The 20,151-nt window shown below is 48.4% G+C and overlaps 1 protein-coding gene across 2 annotated transcripts in view; it reads right to left on the bottom strand.

Moving 5' to 3' along the window:
• The window catches only part of INO80 (INO80 complex ATPase subunit), a 123,479-nt gene extending 103,704 nt beyond the window's left edge, over window positions 1–19,775 (bottom strand). Inside the window, exon 1 of one of the 2 annotated variants that reach the window (XM_090033407.1) lies at window positions 17,241–19,775. The gene's annotated coding sequence lies outside the window, so the exon portion shown is untranslated. The remainder of the gene's footprint in view (window positions 1–17,240) is intronic. The other variant, XM_090033406.1, reaches the window with a different exon arrangement.
• Between the last annotated feature and the right edge of the window lie 376 nt (window positions 19,776–20,151).

Genomic DNA, 20,151 nt, shown 5'->3' with positions numbered 1-20,151 from the left:
CAGATAAGCCTATGGAGCAGTGTGGGGGGAAGGGAAAGGGCTATGGGGGGCCAGGGCAGATCAAAGCCCCAGCGGTGAGGAAGGGAGCCAGGCACGGGAAGGAGCAGGCGCGAATGGGCCTGGCTTAGCCAAGTGGTAGGACAAGTAGAGGCCCGGGGGGACAAGGATCCAGCCAATCGGGATCCACCAGTTGGTGACCATTGGTGTAGGTATGTATAAATCAAATACCTCACCCCTTAACTTTCTATCTGATGAGCCAAACAGATTGAGTTCCTTGAGCATGTCATTTTTTTAGTACTTCTCTGAACCTCTCTAACACCCTTGTTAAAATGACGACACCAAAATTAGACACCACATTCCAGTAGTGGTTTTACTGCAATGTCAGCTGCAGGGGAAATACAACCTCAACTCCTACTCAACATTTCCCTTTTTATACAGCTGAGGATTACAACAGCTCCTTTAAACTTAGCATTGCCCAGGAAGATTACATTTAGCCGATTATCTGCTGGGATCCTAAAGCTTTTTTCAGAAACAGTACCTCCCACCCCCATCTGAAGTCTATGTATTTTGCTTCTAGTTGTAAGGCTCTACATCTGATGACACAGAGATGGAAGTTGTTTGTTCATACCCATCTTACCTAACAGTCCTGATTGCTCTGTATTAGGGACTTGTCTTCATTATTTACAATTTCTACAGTCTTAAGGTCATTTGCAGATTATCAGCAATGATGTGAATTATTAGTATTTATTACTATATTATCATAGCACCTGGAAGCTATAATCATGGACAAGGATCTCACTGTAATAGGTGCCATGTAAACAAAGAAATGTCCTGCCCCACAGAATTTACAAGCTAAGCTTACAAACAACTAGGGGAGCACAATGTAATAATGCTGGTCAACCTGACAGACAACTGTAACAATGAACTGTCATATTTTGTAGGCACTGCAGCAGAGGAGAGATTCGACTGAGAACAATGAAGTGTAGTTGTGGATGCTTACAAGGAGCTCCTTGCTAGCATGAAAGGAAACAGGAAAAAGTGCTGCCATCATGGACTGCTCACAGACTAGAGCTGACTTCCTGATAGTGAGAAGTGAGAGCTGGAGTCCGGACAGGCCACCAGAGCTTTGAAAGTGAAGCAGCTTATTAGTGAAGCTTGCTAGAAAAGAAAAGGACAGCAAACAGATAACAATCAGAGAAATGAGACAGAAAAAAAAAATCACTGGATATAAGGATGACAAGATTGCATTTGTCAGGACTACAGAAAAGGATGTTACAATAACTAAGACATGAGATGAAGACACCCTGGGCAGGAGTTTTAATAACACAGGTAGAAAGGAAAGGCCCTATCTTAGATATGTTACGCAGAAATAATCCCTACTACTTATCAGCACAGCTCTATTAGATCTGGAGAGCTGACAATGATAATGGCAGGACAACTGTACTGTTCAAAGTGACTGAGAAAAGAAGCAGCAACTAACAGCACCATTTTTACCACCCTCAGCTTGATCATAAAATCCACAGGGTGATGTCAGGAAAATAAGCAAACAGTTCAGTCAGAACAGAAGGAGACAGGTCTGAAACAGAGACAAAGATTTAAGTAATCCATATCCAGGAAATGGTCGAATATTTGCTTGTAGGTGAGGTTATCCAGAGATAAGGTACAGAGGGACAAGAAGAGAGTACCACAGAGTCCAGAAAACTTCCAAAGAGACTTGGAGTACTCATGAGGAAGATCCTCTAAAGGACATGTTAAGGGAACAATAAGAGAGGAAGGAGGAAAACCAAGAGATGACAAATGCACAGAAGCCTTCAAGAAAACCCATGATCATCTGTGTCAAAGGAAGGTCCCAACAAATCAGGGAGATAAGGATGGAATATGCGTTCTGAGATTTGGCTAGAAAGGTCATTAGAAAAATTGGTGTGAGGCTTGAGTTGAATAACCTGGACATAGGCTGGTCTTGGATAGAAAGGGGGGAAACCTCTAGTGACTGTAGACTATCTGATCAATGAGCAGTGTGGGCCAACCTTTCTGGCAGGTGTGCCCCAAGCAAGACCTGCACCCTCCCCAAGTGCCACTCCAATCTCTTTTCCTTACCTAATCTGTTGCTCTGCTTTCTGCTCCATGCCCTATCTACCACTGTGTTCCCTGCTGCCTCACTGATCTGCCACATGTCACACACACAGGTTGCCCATGCTACCTGCAGCACACATGCCATGGGTTGTCCATCCCTGAGCTTAAGGATGAAAGGCAGGAGAGATGGGACAATGGTCAGAAAAGCAACTGAGCTGAAGTGTGTTCAGAGAATCATAGAGCTGGAAGGGACCTCAAAGGATCAACACATCCAGCTCCCTGCATGAGCAGGAAAGACATCTGGGGTCAGACAACCCCAGCCAGGTGACCATCCAGTCTTCTCTTGAAGACCTCTAGGGTAGATGACTGCACTGCCTCTGGGAGGAGCTTGTTCCATAGTCTGGACTCCCTAGTTGTAAAGAAGTTTTTCCTAATGTTCAGCCTGAAACTATCTTCCAGGATTTTGTGGCTGTTGTTTCTAGTTTCCCCCCTGGGCACCCTGGTGAACAGTTGTTCACTGAGCCCCTGATATATGCCTCTGATATAGTGGTAAGCCGCAATGAGGTCTCCTCTCAGCCATATCTTGGTGTCATCCATGAACTTGGCCAATGGGTTTTTCACCCCCTCATCCTGGTCAGTGATGAAGATATTGAACAGCACTTGGCCAAGTGCTGACCCCTGGGGTACAACACTGCCCACACCATGGCGCTTCTCAACCTGTGGGTTGCGACAGTAGGTTGCAAGAATATATCAAAAGGTTGTGATAAACTTTAAAAATGAATCAATGAACATTAAAAATGGATTCTCCTTTAAAGAAGAAAAACATGGGAAACTGTAGCTTTTCCCTTGCAAGCAGGCTTTCCAGCCTCAAGGGGCTGGTTGCCTCCCTCAATGCCCCATATACCCCCTGCGGGTTGGGAGAGGGGCACTGGGTTAAGACAAATGGGTCCAGGTACAAAAAACGTTGAGAACCACTGGTATAATACATGAATTAAACTAATGGCTCTTCCCAGAAATAATGTGTTATTTGTATAATGGAAGCAATTAAATAATAAATCCAACAGAAAATAGAAATGTATCGAAGTGGGAAATCACACTATTTGCCATATGTATCCCAAAGCACTATTCCTGAAAGCTATCTGTAATATCCTCTCAGACCTACAATAACTAAAAATAACCAAAAAGAGAAAGCCTATGTTACATTTTCCCATTGATGAGTATTATGGGATGCATATCCAATTCTTATGAGATACTTATGCTATCCAATTACCTTTCTTTCTTTTTTGTACTCTGGGACATTTCATTTTCTAATTTAAGGCAATATCCACTTTTGCATTTATGTTAAAAAGAGAACATACATTTTATTAGATGGCAAGTATAGTTTATATTCCCCTTACAAAATCTGTGTTAAAACAAATGGAAAGTTACATTATACACCATTTCTTAGAATCTTAGAAAATTAGGGTTGGAAGGGACCTCAGGAGGTCAGTCCAACCTCCTGCTCAAAACAGGACCAGCTCCAACTAGATCATTCCAGCCAAGGTTTTTTCTACCTAGGTCTTAAAAACCTCCAAAGATGGAAACTCCACAACCTCTCAGGGCTCCCCCCTGGGGCAGGGGGGTGGATTTGATGACCTGTTTAGGTCCCTTCCGACCCAAAGTACTATGATACTCTCTGGGTAACCTGTTCCCATGTTTTACTACCCACCTAGTAAGAAACATGTTCCTAATATCCAAACTAAACTTTCCCTTGCTGTAACTTGAGACCATTGCTTCTTGCTGTGTCATCTGCCACCACTGAGAACAGTCTAGCTCCATCCTCTTTTGAACCTCCCCACTTCAGGTAGTTGAAGGCTGCCATTAAATCCCCTCTCAGTCTTCTCTTCCCTAGACTAAACAAGCCCAGTTCCCTCAGCCTTTCCTTAGAAGTCATGTTCCCCCAGCCCCCTCACCACTTGCACTGCCCTCTGCTGGACTCCATCCAATTTGTTTACATCCTTTCTGTCGTGGGGGCCCAAAACTAGACACAGTAATCCAAATGTGGCCTCACCAGTGTTGATCAGAGAGGAAGAATCACTTCCCTCAATCTGCTGGCAACACTTTTACTAATGCAGCCCAGTATGCCACTAGCCTTCTTGGCAACAAGCTTATTGTCCACTGTAGCCCCCAGGTCCTTTTCTGCAGCCTAGCCAGTCAGCTCCCAATTCATGGGATTGTTCTGTCCCAAGTAGAGGTGCACCAATATACAGGTGCCATATTGGATTGGCACCAATAAAAGGAAAATTAACATTATGGGCTATTGGCATTTTTTGGCCAGTGTAGCCAGTAATGTACTGATAAATAGAATATGCCTTCTGGCCGAGGCCTCCAGATGCCACATACGTGCATGCAGCTGCAGCATGCACACAGCCAGGAGCGCAGTCTGGCAATGTGGAAAGCAGTGTCTTGTGGGTAAATCTGTGAAGGGGAGTGTGGGGGGCAGATAGAGGCCCCCATGATGAGGAAGGAAGTGCGGCAGGAGCAGGGGTTGGGGATGCTATCCAGCCAGGGCGGTAAATGGAACTCAGGGGATGACGACTTATCCAGGGTCATGGTGGGGAGGAAGGAAGGAGGTGGTTCCCTGCCGCTGCACACACCCCTGCAGGAGGCATGTACCTCCCTGGATTTGCATGCAGGTGGAGACAGGCTGCCCACTGTGGGCTCAGGGCTGTCCACCCTGCTGCCTTTCATCCATGTACCTGAGCCCACGGTGAACAGCTCGCCTCTGCCCTTGCACCATTTGGCTCCTCTCCTAAACGTGTCCCCACACTTAAAAATTGTGGTGGAGGTGCTTGAACTAAGGCTCATTTGATGAGCTTTAGTTCAAGCACCCCCATCATCATTTTTAAGCGCCAGGGCACTGATCCCCTGGATGAGCTGCCCACAGCTCTGTCCTGCTCTCTGCCCTGGCCCTAGGGTCCCATTTACTACCCTGGCTGGGCAGCACCCCTAGCCTCCACCACACCCCTCCCTCACTGTGGGGGCCTTAATCTGCCCCCCCCGCTTCCCTTCCCTACCCCACAGCCTTTCCCCTGCACAGACATACCTATATGGCACTACTCTCCACACTGCCCAGCTATTAGATCAGCTATTGCTATCAGCCAAGAAAATCTCTATTAATGCACCCCTAGTCCTAAGTGAAGGACTTTGCACTGGTCCCTTATTGAACCTCAGAAGATTTCTTTTGGCCCAATCCTCCAATTTGTCTAGGTCTCTCTGAATCCGAACCTTACCCTCCAGCATATCTACTACTCTCTCTATTTGGTATCAGCTGCAAACTTGCTGATGGTGCGCTCTATGCCATCTTTCACATTGTTGATGAAGATACTGAACAAAATAAGCCCCAGGATGGACCCCTGGGGCACTCCACCTGATACCAGCTGCCAACCAGACTTCAAGCCCTCTGAGCCCAATGATCCAGCCAGTTTTCTATCCAACTACAGTCCATTCAGCCAGCTGATACCTTCCTTATTTTGCCTGTGAGAAAGTCGTGGGAGACCATATCAAAAGCCTTGATAAAAATCAAGGTATACCACATCCACTGGTCTCTCCACATCCACACAGCCAGTCATCTCATCATAGAGGCAATCAGGTTGGTCTGGCATGACTTGCCCTTGGTGAATCCATGCTGATTGTTCCTAATCATGTTTCATATTTTCATAGATTTTCATAGACATTAGAGCTGGAAGGGACCTCGGGAGATCATCGAGTCCAGCCCCCTGCCCAAAGGGCAGGAAGTCAGCTGGGGTCATGTTCTCCTCCAAGAGCTTAGAAGTGGATTCCTTAAGGATCTGTTCCATGATTTTTTCCAAGGACTGAGGTGAGGCTGACCAGTCTGTAATTCCCTGGATCCTCTTTTTCCCTTAACTATGGGTACTATATTTGCCCTTTTCCAATTGTTTGGAATCTCTCCCAATCGCCATGGGTTTTCACCTGAGATGACTGCAGTGATCCTACAATCACATCAGCCAACACCTTCAGCACCCTCAGGTGCATCCTGTCTGGCCCCATGGACATTTACATGTCCAGCTTTTCTAAATAGTTCTTCTTCTGGCTGAACAAGAAGTAGGGGTGCCAAAGATGGCACTTAAGAATAATAAAGAACTTAACCCAAAAGCTCAGGTAAAAGATTTAGCACAGGGGTTAGCAACATATGACCCATAGGCTCGATCTGCCCGTGAAACCACTAGATTTGGCTCACAGAGCCAAAAACCTTTGGCTGTGCATGGGTTATGGCCATGCAGGTGGGAGCTTTCTTGTATGTTGGTCCCTTGTTGCTGCCACTTCTCACTACCTCTGGTACCCTGGCTATGATGCAGACGCAGCTTCCAGCTGGTTAAGAGAGCTGTGCTAGGCAGAAGCAACCTAAGCAGGGTGCGGGGCCCTGCCCCAGGATGCAAGGAAGCTGGCGGCAGATTCAGGGGAGCGGGGAGGGGGTGGCAGGGGGGTGTCAGTGCCGAGCAGTTGGACATGAAGCTGGCGGATGCTCCGCCCGACTCCGGGGGCCCCCCACAGTGCAGGGACTGGGGCAGTTGCCCCGATTCACCGTCCCCAGGGATAACCCTGGTGCTGGGGCTGGGTAGCTTCCAGTTGTGCTCATGCTGCAGTCAGAAGGCTAGCGGAGAGATGGAGGGGAGGAAGAACAGGGGCAGCACCCAGCTGCTAACCCCTGGTTCACTGCCCACCAACTGGGATCTGTGCCCATGCCACAACCGGGAACTAGGGCGAGAGAAGCAGCAGTGGTTGGGATGCAGCTCTCAACTACCTGGCCCTGATGCGCCTACAAAGCCCCCTGTGGCTGATGATTTGCTGAAGCCACTTGTTTTGCACTGGACCATCCTATGGCTTGTAAAGGTTACCAGACACTGATTTAACATCACATAACCTAAGGTTTCAGACAGAGGTAAAGTGCTTAAAAAAATTACAACATTTTACAGCTGATCGATGCATCTCAAGCAAAACAGGGAAACACTGGCTGGAGCTTACCTGGGGGCCAACACACCAGAAAGCTCTGCAGATTGGGACACTAGAATAGCAACTCTTGCATGAGGCTGAGGGAACAGTTCTCCTTTAGCATGACAGTCCGCAGAGGGTCTCAATAGGACTCAGTTGCCTATACACTAATGCCAGGAGCATGGGGAACAAGCAGCAGGAGCTAGCCCTCCTGCTCTTGAGTGGGCATTACAATCTAGTAGGGATTAGAGACCAGGTGCAACTCCTCACACGAGTAAAGCACAGCCATAGAGGGGACCAGGCAAGGAAGAAATGTAGAGGTGTAGGTCTCTATGTGAAGGAGCAGTACACTTCCTTGAAGGCCAACATCAGCTCCAAAGAAGAATGGCGTGAAACCCTCTGGGTCAAACTGCAAGCTGGGGGGAGGGCTTAGGAGGTGCACAGGCCAACTAGAGGTAAAGTGCTCCTAGACTTGGTCCCAGCCAAGTGACCGACTTAAATACAGAGGGTACCCTGGGTGATAGCGACCATGAAACCATCATGTTACAACTGTTCGTTGCAAGGCAGACAAATCAGACAGCAGGGTTGAAGTTTTGGACTTCAGAAATGCAAATTTCAACAGGCTCAAGTCACTAGTAGGAATGGTGCTATGGGACCAGGGACCGAAGGCGAAAGGAGTGCACAAAAAGTGGACATTTCTTAAGGACGTGATCTTTGAAGCACATAGGAAGTCCATTCCCATGCAAAAGAAAGGTACCAGAAGGGCTGGGAAGCCCTCTTAACTAAGCAGGGAAATCATAGTCCTCCTAAGAAAGAAAGAGGCATACAAACAATGGAAGCTTGGGACAGGCCCCAAGGAGGACTATACAAACAACGACCTGCAATTGTAGGGAGCAGATTAGAAAAGCAAAGGCAATGACTGAACTTAAATTAGCAACAGGAATCAAGGACAACAAGTCCTTCTTTAGGTACGTGGGGAACAGGAGGAAAACAAACAGGAGTGTGGGGCCATTGCTCGACAACTGAGGACAGCTGGTTACTGGCACTCAAGAGAAAACTGAACTCCTGAATGACTACTTTGCTTCGGTATTTCACTGGGCCAAAGGGAAATTCATGCCAGATAGGGTACAGAATGAGCAGGGCAGGAACAATTGCCTTCCTACTATTGTCATAGAACTGGTGCGTGATCAATTAAAGAAATTAGACACATAGAAGTCAGGACTGAATGACCTACATCCAAGAGTGCTGAAAGAGCTGGCCAACATCATCACAGAGCCCCTGACGAAACTCTTCCAAAACTGGTGGCATTCCAGAGAGGTCCCTAAGGACTGGAAGGGGGCCAATGTTGTGCCCATCTTCAAGAAATGAAAGAGGGAGGACCTGGGTAACCACAGGCCAATTTGCCTGACCTCTAATTTCAGGGAAAATCTTGGAAAAATTAATTAAGAAGTGTGTGTGTGATAGGCTTGCAAGAGGTAGGATTCTGAAGGACAGCCAGCATGGCTTTGTCATGGGAAGGTCTTGTCTTACTAACCTAATCTCCTTTTATGATCAAGTAACTTGCCACCTGGATAAGAGGTTGACGCTGTATGCCTTGACTTCCAAAAACCCTTTGATCTGGTATCCCATGATGCTCTTGTGATAAAATTGGAGGATTGTGGGCTTAACTGCGAGACAGTTAGGTGGGTATGACACTGGCTGTGAGGTAGGACCCAGAGTCCTAATGAACAGATCCCTGTCACCCTGGCGAGAAGTGGCCAGCGGTGTCCCACATGGGTCACTGCTTGGTCCAGTACTTTTCACCATCCTTATCAATGATTTGGATGTGGAGGTAAAGAGCTCACTGGCAAAGTTCGCAGATGACACCAAGTTATGGAGAAGCATGGTCAAGCTTAAAGATAGGCTACAGATACAGGCTAATCTAGACAGACTAGCAAGTTGGGCAAATCGGAACCAGATGAAGTTTAACACTGAGAAAAGTAAAGTGCTCCTCCTGGAGATGAACAACCCCCTACACACCTACAGGCTTGGTGGTGCCAAACTGACCAGCACCACAAATGAAAGGGACTAGGGGGTTATAATAGACCACAGTATGAATATGAGTTGGCAGTGTGACACTGTAGCCAGCAGGGCAAACAATATGCTGGCATGCATCAACCGATGCATCGCCAACAAAACCAAGGAAGTAATTCTTCCGCTGTACTCAGCATTGATGACATTGCAGCTGGAGTACTGCGTCATTTTAGGTGCCACACTTTAACAAGCATGTGGTAAAGCTTGAGTCCAGAGAAGGGCCACCCATATGATCAGAGACTTGCATGGCTGTGCTCAGTGGTGGTGCTGGGAGCAGGGGTTGGGGTGTGGGAGCTACGGGCTCCCCTGCAGCCCCACGCCCAGCACCGCCGCTGCAGCTGCCCAGCCTGAATGCAGCCCGGCCATGAACAGCCCAGCACTTCCCCACACGCACATAAAGGGGCCTATGCTTCCCCCCACCCCTGCACCCTCTGGACAAGCTGCTTGCAGCTACGTCCCCTGCCCTAGCTGCAGGCTGGGCTTTGCGCCCTGAGCCCAGATGCATGTGCCCCCAGGGCCTCCGCCCCTTCCCTCCCCTACCAACTAAGCACCTGGACTTGGGGGGAGGGAGGGTGGCGTGCACACATGCTCAGCCCCTGCAGCCCAGGATCAACTTCAAAAGGTTCCGAGATCCACCAGTCAACTGGCTGATGAACACTGTGCCTTACAGTCTATGAATCTGTGAAACTACTCCATCCACTCCATGTAGAGTACACTTCCATAACTTTAAACTATTTCATTTGGGTTTAATTTTACAATAGTTAAGCTCCACTTTGCCATTTAGTTTCTGAAACACCTTCATAACTGTTTGGTCCATTTGCTCCTGTGATGACAATCTCATAATACAACCATATTGTGTGCACTAGACTACATCACTTCTCTACACAGCTGCCCTGCTTTGCAACACGGGTATTCCTGTAAGTCAAATTTTTAGGTTGCTGTCACAGCAACTTCTGTACTGTGAGTTGCACCTCTGCATTAATTGTGAATCTGTGCCCACAAAGATTCAGTGATCCAAAACAGGTGATATGCATATTCACCATGCACAAAATTAGTACTGTAGGGCAGATGTGGTAAGATTTCAAAGTCTGTGCAAAGTCTTGACAGTTGCCTGTGCACTGTGCAGCCTCACACTGTCTTGGAGAACACCTTGCTCAAGCTTTCCATGACATTTAGTCTGACTAGCTGGCTTCAGATGGTTTCGGACAAGGCAGCAGTAGGTAGTTGTTGATCATGACCCTGTGCTTCTATGCAATACCAAAACCAGATGAGTCACACTGTCAGAGGATGTGTGTACACACAGGGTGGCAACAATATGTGTTTTCACTGCATGCTCTGCCTTTTCCTCTCAGGATTGTAACAGTGGACCCAGGCCTTGTACCCAATGTTAATATGCAAGAGGCACCCCTCACAATCACCCTATACATTGCAGAAGCTGGACGTGCACTACCACACATTGTCACATATGCACATCCGTTAGTTTGGCAGCCAACAGGCACACAAGTTCCAGTAATTCAGGTGATTAAGCCATACAACATGGATACTGTCAGCGCTTGTGCCTACCTCCACCACTAGATCGCGAATACTCATTCACCTGTTTGTACATACAGCAGCGTCAACCTTAGCAACGCTGTTCTCCATCATGGCTGTGTTGGGGCAAGTTGCCTGGGGTTCAATCACTTCACACATGTGGCTTTTTGATTCTCTCCACGATTCAAAGATCTTCTGCTAAGCCATGAAGGCATCACTGTGCTGTGCCCCAAACCTATAACGAATTTCACTAGGTGGCACACCTTCAGCCCATGAAAAATGAAGGACAGAATGCTGCTCTTTGGTGCATATTAACAGCTGTGCTGGCATGCTGCTGAAGTGCTTGCTAGCATCACACGTGTCCAGTGCGAAATAATGGGTGCACTGGACCATGCTGCCACCAGTGCTCCCAGCTGCTGTGTAGTTTCCCATTTGTTGCAGACATACAGTGCAGGCAGCCATTTTGCCCTTAAGTTTCTGAACACCCTTGTACTTCAGTTCAACTACTGTGTGCTCTCCCAAGCAGTAAATCCCATGAACTTTTAAAAGTTTAGTGTTACATCTATCCACAGCCTTGAGAGAGGCAGAAGTGAAGTTGTGCCAAAGGGTTTGGAGTCCTAGCTAGCCTTAACTTAATAGAAGTAACCTTGATTAACCTTTAAGACACCACAGTGGAAGATTTAAACTGTAGTACCCTTCCCTCCCTTTCTCAACTGAATGGAATGAGCTGGGGCAGGGGGGAGAGAGTTTTGCTTTTAAATCAGTCTATTTTAATATGTAGCTAGTTAGTAAACAAATCTTAGAAAAGAACTCTCCAAGGACACATTCAGAAAGCAGCTAGTCATGTTTCACAGTAAGGGCTTCTGGGTTTTGGCATTTATTTCCATAATCCTACAGCCACCAACATCAAACATACTGCCTTTCTGGAAGTGGAGAGAGTGTTCAGCTTTAAAATGTAGAATTTTCCAGGTTAAACAAATATTTACTAGCTATTGCTGAACTTGAATGCAATGTGCTTTTGCAATAAACAGCAATTTAAACCCAAAGCTCTACATACATGCATTCACAATTTAAAAATATGTTTTACTGCAGGAACAAAGAAAATTGTTGCATGTCTAATTGTAACACTGGATCCTTCAATAGCCTTGTCTCACTTTTTTTTTTTTTAAACCCAGTGGGATCTCTCCTCCCAGCTGAAGCCCAAAGGATTGCCTTTTTTCCCTTTACACCTAACACTGACGCCAAACATCATGGTAACCCAGCCTCCCTAGTGCAATGCACATTTATCCTACAGCTTAACTGCTATAAAATCCAAAGCAGCCAATCCATTTTACACCTTAGTCAGATGGATAGGTTGCTTTTGAACAGCAGAGATTTAAAAAAAAAAAAAGACATACCGTATAGTCTATCCTTTTTGTAATTAAAATATTTTATTAAGGGTTGCCAGATCGATATTTTCAGATTGTTGGGAGTTTATTAATTTCTTAATTCCTAATGGAAATCCAGATTTTATATACAGATTTTTTTCTGTGCAGATTTCACTTAGCTCAAAATTTTATCCAAAGGCAAATCCAGGGCTCTGTAAACATTGTCACTGTGTGATCATAAATGCAAACACAACTGATAAGCAAATAACCCAATGGTTTTCAACCTTTTCAGAGTCACGGCACCTCTCATTAAACTCAAGGAACCCCTTGAAAGTGCCCACTCCTAGTTTTCACTCATTTTTTACTACAGAAAAATAATAGAGCAATTCTTCTCTTGCAAAGAAACCAGAAAGATGGCAACTGGTCAGAAGTTTTTGGATATTATGGATTCCTATCTGAGATGACTAGGTTTATCTTGTGAATCATGTATAGGCATTTGCACATCTAATAGTACTAATATTACCTGGCACCCCATCACACCCTTAGAAGGATCTTGCTGCACCCTGGTTGAGAACTGCTGAAATAACAAATGGCATATTTGCAACACCATCTTTAATATAATGAACTTCTATAAATCAAGAATTTAAAATGCTCACTGAACATCTGCAGTCTGAAATCAACAGGACCTGTTCTTCTAAAATCACTTACATGCTTTTAAAATATCATATGCTTATACAATTTAATACAAGTTTAAAGCCTTACTGCAGACTTGTATACATAAAACAAATGCACAATTATTTCTGCTAATGCACCAAAAGTCTACATAAGTACACTCAAGAATGAAACTGTTTTGAAATGAAAAAGATGTTATGCTAGTAACAGGACAATTTAATAAAAATACAACGTTACACCTTTATGTTTCAAACACATAGCACATATTTAGTTTTAAGCAGAAGCAGCCCTACTGAAGTAAATGAGTATAATTAGTTAAGCACATGATTAAATCTTTACAGAAGTAGGGCCTTCATTTTAATTTGTTTTCACCTATAACAGTTTTGTAGAATCCCGAGATACACTACTATTTGAGAGTATATTTTAAGATCTTTAACATTTTAGATCTAAATTTACAATGAACAAGTCATGTGTCATATTAGCATGAATTTTCAAGTTAACTATATCAGCTGGTCGACCTTATTTAACTTGGGTCTGTCTAATAATGTCACCCAGCTATAAAATAATGGAATAGGCTATCCTCATCAACCTGCTAGCATTGGCATACTGGCCTGGGGAAAGGGAGAGAGGAAGTAAGGCAAAACTAAGGGCTTTCTTCAACTTAAAAGGGCTTGCCAGAGCTCATGACAGTGCAGCCTATGCTAGGAAGAGAGTTCTTCTGGCAGTATAGCTTAAAGCAGTTCCCCAAATTATGCCAATGGGATGTTTTGCCAGGATAAGTATATCTATAACAGAGCTTTTGCTGCACAGCTTCATAAGTTAGGGATGTATTTTTTTTCCTTGTATTTTTAACCAACTCAGATAAAACTTCAAAGTGTAGACCAAGCGCCAAGCCTTGCCTATAGCAGGAAGGTGCGTGGCTTTTAACTACACTGGTTACACCCCAAACTGAAACAGCTAAATGACCAAGTTTTACGTGTAGACTAGACCTAAAAATTGATCCCCAGACTCGAGCAACAGCAAGAACCCCATGTATCTGACTACTAAAGCTCCTTTAGACTTTTATGATTGTTTTCTTTTCCTTCCTCCATCCTTTTGCACTTTGCATTTAAACCCAGAGTGATCAGGAGTGTCTTCATAGCCAATGAATCCTGGAAACACTGCATTTTGCTCTGCCGATGCACATTTCTTTTTTCTGGAAAAATTTACCCATGGGACAAAAAACCCCCCTGCAATGTAGCAATATTCTCAAGGTAAGTCTTGCAGACATATAGAGGACCAAGCCATATCTCAACCAAAAACATAAGTCAATATAATAACACCAGTTAGGGATGTGATTTTTTTTTAAATTACATTTGTATACTGGCAAAAGGTATTGGATAGATACAGTTATCTATATAAGGGATTAGGCCATCTGTCTGTCCTTAACGCTCTTTAAATGTGAATAGCTTGAAACTGTAAGAGATAGAACATTTGTGTCTTCAGAGAAATTTCTTTGCTAAAACTTAGCATTTGTTTAGTGACCATGTCAGGATGATCCCAACTTCCATAACTGGGAAAAAAAAAGTCAGGGGCCAGGGCTGTTTCTACCGAGCTCCTCCCAGGAGGGTGCTGGGACCCCAGTGCAGTGGAGAGGGCAGAAGAGCCGGCTAAGGAAAAGCAGGAGCCGGGCAGAGGCACGAGGCAGTGGGCAAGCAGTGGTGGCCCCATCCCAACCCCCATGCATGGAAAGAGGTTCCTGGGGTAGCAGGGACAGCAGAGGGAGGGGCCATCTCAAAAAAACTGGGAGCCAGGCAGAAGCACGAAGCAGTGCGTGAGCAGTAGCAGCCCCGTCCCAAAGCCCTAACAGGGAACGAGGTGCCCGGGGCCAGCACGGAGGAAGCCCCGAGGCGTGGGCAGCTGTTGAAAAGCACAGAGCCCGCCTGCCCTTGCCCAGCAAAGAGGTGCACAGACGGTGGCCAGGTGACAGCATGAGTGGGTCTGCCTTAGCCCACTGGACAAGTGCAAGTGCAGGAAGGGATTGGTATCTTCAAATGTTCAGCCTATTTTAAGTTTTATAAATATTTAATTTATTTAATAAATATAAGTAGTAAAATCTGTTTGTTTTTATTATATGAAATTCATCCATCATGCTTGAAATTTACTAGTACTAACATAAAAGTGCTTTAGCCACTATAGCTTACTTTGGTTGGAAAACTGGCATTAGCTATAGTAAAAACACTTTATCTGACTCAGATTGTGTATATACATACAGCTCCTTCTGGCAGGCTCTGTACAGTACAGGCTATACTAGTAAGCCAAGCACAGTCCCCATTTATTTGTTTTTCCTGTATATATCTGCAGTACACAAGAATATAATTTCTACAAAGAAATACAAGTAAGGAAATAAAAATTAGCATTATGTACCTACAGTATTTAGCCTCCATTCACTTTGCGTGCATATGTAAAAATGATTTTTTGACTGATTCTGTATGCACATAAGAAAAGTTTGCATCTCCACACAATTTGAGATTACAAACAATAAGTCATTCCTTTGCCTTCTCCGATTAAAAGCCAGCTAAAACTTTATCATTAGCTTTTATAAGGCATTTTCTTCTGTTACATAATTTTTCTAGTAACTTTCTCTTTCCCAAGGAATAAAAAGTGAAACTGAAATCAATTAAATGTTGCTAGCCATTTCAAACTGTCTCTCTCATATAGGCACAGAATTAGATTTTAGTATCAATGCCAAAAAACTAGAAACACTTTATTATAACTGAGCTCGGAGAATACAGCAGGAATGGGAGGCCTCATGAGTCAGTTGTCATGCACGCATTTGACAGTGTGATTAGATACATATAAGTGTGCAGGAGAGTGCTAACAACACGAGCATGTAGCTACCTCAAACAAAAATCAGGTGCTCCTTCCAGAAAACATAGCTCCCAGGCTTTAAAAATAATAAAAATACAATGTTATTACATTGGTAAAAAATACAATTGTTCACACTTTTAAACACTTGTTTAAAAATGTAAACAAAAAACTAGGAAAGTGAGTTGAAATCAAACAGATTGTTTATACAATTAGGAGCAAAGGTGACTCCAGAAGGTAGGGGACTGCAGTTGTAGCAACACCACGCAAAGCAGGCAGGCACATCCTCTACATTTGAAGCATCTGCCTACAGGGCTGCCACGTGCACTGCCCCGCTCCAAGGATGATCAGGGCATCTACTGTCACCCTGACACATTGCTACAGCCACCACCCGTGCCCTTTCACCCCGCATAGCTGTGGTATAAATTACAGGGAGGTTGTTCAGCCTGAGGCTGGAAAAGTGTCCAAGGAAAGTTAAAGGAAAAATGTTTTTCCTTGTCATCTCCAGAGGACGTTTCTCAGTGAAAACTTCAGCCTGTTGAGCTTGTAGGACTGCTACACAATGTAGCCAGATGGGTCAAACCCTATCCCCCCAGGGACAAGTGCAACAAAACAAGTATTACAATTGTTCCTTGCAGGCATAAATGAGACCCAGAACAGATGGGCTAAAAGTGAGTTAAAAAAATTCATGTTGCAGCCCACTTCTATGGGTTTTTCCCCATGATCTATTATAAAGCAGCAGGTGTTTTCAGTTTCACTGCTCCTGTACTAAGAATATAACAGTGAATCAAGACTTCCTAACTGCACCGTGTAGGAAGAAGCATTTAATACGGGCAGGGGCACAGGAAGGCAACGCCTGAACTGCACAAACACAGCTTTGCTCCAGGGAAAAACCTGTTAAAACTGAAAAGGGCTTTCTGCAACGCAATGTGTTAGTACGAAACAACACAGAGCAGTTCTGGGCACCCAAAGGAGACAAAGGCTTTCAGGAGAAATCCCGAGCAGTTACTGAAATACTTTCTGACCGTGGAGGCCCAGTGTGACCCGGTTTACATCCGTGCACCAGTGGCGCAAGGAGCAGGACATCGCCAGCCAGGCAGAGTGGGCTCAGGGCACGTCCAAGGCCTGCGGGGCCCAGGCTGTTGCCCTGCACCCGGCCCGAGACAGGACAGCCCGTTCAAGACAGCCAGGCCGAAGGAACCTGTTCCGCGCCACGCCCTGCCCTGCCCTGCCCGCGCTCCTCGGCCTCGCCAGCCTCGCGCCATGCTCTGTGAAGAGCGCAGCGGCCGGGCCCTTCCCCCACCCGGCCCGGCCCGTGGCCCCCGCGCTGCCGGCTGGGCCTCCGCCCTGCAACCCGCCCGCTCTTGGCGGGTGCGCGAGGCCCGGATGGGGCGGCCGCCGCGGCCCGATCAACCGCCAACCCGCGCGCAGCAGCCTCGCCCTGGCCCGGGGCGGCCCCACGCCCTCCCCGCACGTGCGTGCGGCAGGGCCTGGGACGGTACCGCCAGCGCGCGCTCCCCACGGCTCCCCCCGCGGGGTGGGGGGGCGAGGCCGGGGTGCGGGGACGGGCCCTGCCCCTTTAAGAAGAGGCCCGGCTGCAGCGGCCGCCGCCCGGCGGGGGGAGGGGAAGGCGGGGGGAGCGGGGCCGGGCGGGGCCCCGCGGCGGCGGCCGCGGCCCCAGCTCACCTGTGTGTCGGGCCCGGCTGCTGCCCCGGGCGCGGGGCGACGGGGGCCCGGCGGGGGCGGCGGGGCGCGCTGCCCCGCTCGCTGCAGCCGGCCTGGCGCCCCGCGCTGCCCGGGCGGGCGCTGCCTGTGTCCTCCCGCGGGGCGCGCTCGGCTCCTGCCTCGCCAAGATGGCGGCCGCGCGGCTGCTGCTACTGAGGAGGCGGCGGCGGCTGCGGGCGCTGGGACGGCGGCGGCGGCCACTTTCGCTCACTGAGAGGAGAGGAGCAGGGACACGGGGAGCCATGGCGGGGGGGAGGAGAGGCGCCATGGCCAGGCCTGAACAATCGAGCCCCGCACTCCCACCCGCCGCCCCGCGCCCCGCCTGGCCGCTGCCACCCCTCGCGTGGCGCTGAAACCGCCCCGCGGGTCCCCGCGACCGCCCTCCCGGGTCGCCCCCCGCACGGAGGCCGTGCGGGGCGAGCGCTTATCGATGCGCTCCCGCCGCTGATTGATTGAGCCTGGCGCTGACGGAAATTGCCGAAGGGGTTCGGCCGAAGCGGCCGGGTGAGCCAGCAGATCTCGCGTGAAGGAGGAGGCAACTCTCGCGAGGGCTGGAACCAGCAGAAGGCGTTGCTGCAGCCGGAAGTGATGAAAGCAATAGTGCCTCAGTGCTTAGTATCCGCACGGGCTGTTAGGTTGACTCGTGTGGGATTGTTTCCCCCTCGTGCAGCTTCGGCCCATGGCGCAGCGCAGCCGGGCGTCACCAGGCCCCCTCCCGGCGGTGGACGGGTCGCGGCGGCGCAGGCTGTGGGGGAAGGGCGGCGGGTCTCGGTGGTGTTTTGAGACAGGTGGGAGGAGGGAGGCTCCGCTCCTGGGGGGCAGCCCCGCCCTTCGGGCTCGTGGCAAGGCTCGCAGCGCCCCGTGTGGAACGGATGACGTCATCGTCACGTGGCGGAGCCCAGGGGAGATCCCAGATGTGTAATCGTGTCTGGGCCTTTCCCAGCCGTTCTGCGCCCCCTCCCGGCAGGAGGAAGGATTAGGTTTTGCACTACCCCCTATAGCCTGTCCTGTGTCTGTTAAGGCTTCAGAGCTGGTGCGAGACATGAGTAGGCTGTGTCACCCCAACACTCAGGTGCACCTGGAGCCCTGACTCAGCTAGTTCCTGGGGCCTGCCTGCACCCATACCCCACCTGCTCAACCTTCAGCCTCTGCCTGAGAGCAGCTGCTGCTGAGGACAAGCCCAGGCAGCCTCATACCATGCTAGCAGGGACAGGCAGTGGACTGTGCTTGGACCCGTAACTTCAGTAACTGGAACAGTAGTTCACTGGCTAAAGGAGGGGTGGCCAACCTGCAGCCTATGCACTCAAGTGGCACAGGAAGGCCCTGCTTGTGGCAGATCAGGGAGGGGACAAGCAATAATGGATGAGACCAGAAGCAGAAAAGCAGCAGTAATTGGGCAGGGAATCAGTGTGGCGCACCTGCCAAAAAGGTTGACCCCCATGGGCGCATTTACACATGCAAGCACATGCACTTGCAGCAGCTCAAATAGAAGTGGTGCAAATTTGAGGTGGGGCTTTTTGCCTTGGCACACATGGCCGGACATGCACTTTGGTGTGGGGCAGATTGTGCCACTTAGGGCAAAACAACCCTGCCTAGCTCCTCCTGGATCTGCAGCCAGAGGGAGCTAGAGCCCAGAAGTATAAAAAGCTGTCCTGTCCAGAAGTTCAGGGCTCCTCACTCTCAGAAGCTTCTGAGGTCCAGTCAATTGGTACCTGTGGACACCACCCCTTGTGCCAGCTGGACTGCTGAAGCAGCCCTCAGAGTTCCCTTCACCCTTTACCCACTACAACAGTCTGGCAGTGGGGGCTTCTGCCTGGCTGTGACCTGCTGTGCGCTTGCCAGACCCAGACTGGGACTGCACAGCCAGTAGAGGCATCTGCCCCTCTGGGTCATCTGCCAGTGTACCATGGCTGCAGAGTTTGCCTTTGTGTGGCACTACTGCCATGTGTGCCTCCTGCCCAGCCATCTGGGCAGCTGTCACCCAGAAGATGTTTCCAGTGTGGTGACCTGCTTTGAACTGTTAAAACATGTCCTCCTGGCCCCAATTGGCCAGGAGGTCAGCGACAGTCAGCTGGGTCCAAGGTGCCAGGTCTGAGCAGGCAGGGTCCTGCTACTTGCCTCCCTAGCACGAATTCTGGCATTCCCTATTTGAAAACTGAAAAATCCCTGATAAAAAAAATCCCAAAGTCACCCTGAAATACCCCAAAATCTATGTTCCTCCACAATTAAAACAAAAGACGGCTATAGAGAGAGCGTGAGAGGCAGTGATCAGTTGGGCAATGTTTTACTGATATATCTACAGTGTTAAAGCAATTTGGAAGACTACCAGTGTCTCCATTGTAATAATAAAGTGAATTCTAAATACATATTTAATAAATACATGAATATGTGTTTTGCTGCCCCTGCAGGGGCTACCATCCCCGCTTGTTCCCTCAGCCCCTTGGATTGCTGCTTTGCCTGGCTGCCCCCACACCCTGGCTGCCTCCCCAGCCCCCTTCCCCCTGGAACTGCAGAGTGCTGGGGGGGGGGAGGGGCAGGGTTGGGGTTTTTTTAAAATTTCCCAGGATGCTGGCGTGGGGGAGCTCGGGGTAGGTGGGGCAGGGCTGGGGGAGGGCTTGGAGGGCAGGCAGGGGATGGAGCCAGGCGGGGCTCTGGAGGAACAGGTAGGACCATGGGGGGGACCCCTGCTGGCCCCTTCTCCCCTACTCCAGCCCCCACCTTACTGGCACTGGAGCCTGGGTCCAGCTTCCTGCTGGCACACTGCCTGCCCTGCATGGGCAGGAAAACAACCCCTTCAGCACCAGAGCGAGGGCTAGCCATAGGGACACTCTGGCATCCAGAGCATTTTTTGTGGAGGACACAGCCTCTGGTT

This window comes from Crocodylus siamensis, chromosome 2 (assembly GCF_052110815.1).
Source record: "Crocodylus siamensis isolate JL-2025a chromosome 2, ASM5211081v1, whole genome shotgun sequence".
Lineage (NCBI taxonomy): Eukaryota > Metazoa > Chordata > Crocodylia > Crocodylidae > Crocodylus > Crocodylus siamensis.
The sequence above is the reverse complement of the archived record's forward strand: the minus strand, read 5'-3'. Positions and strand labels throughout refer to the sequence as shown.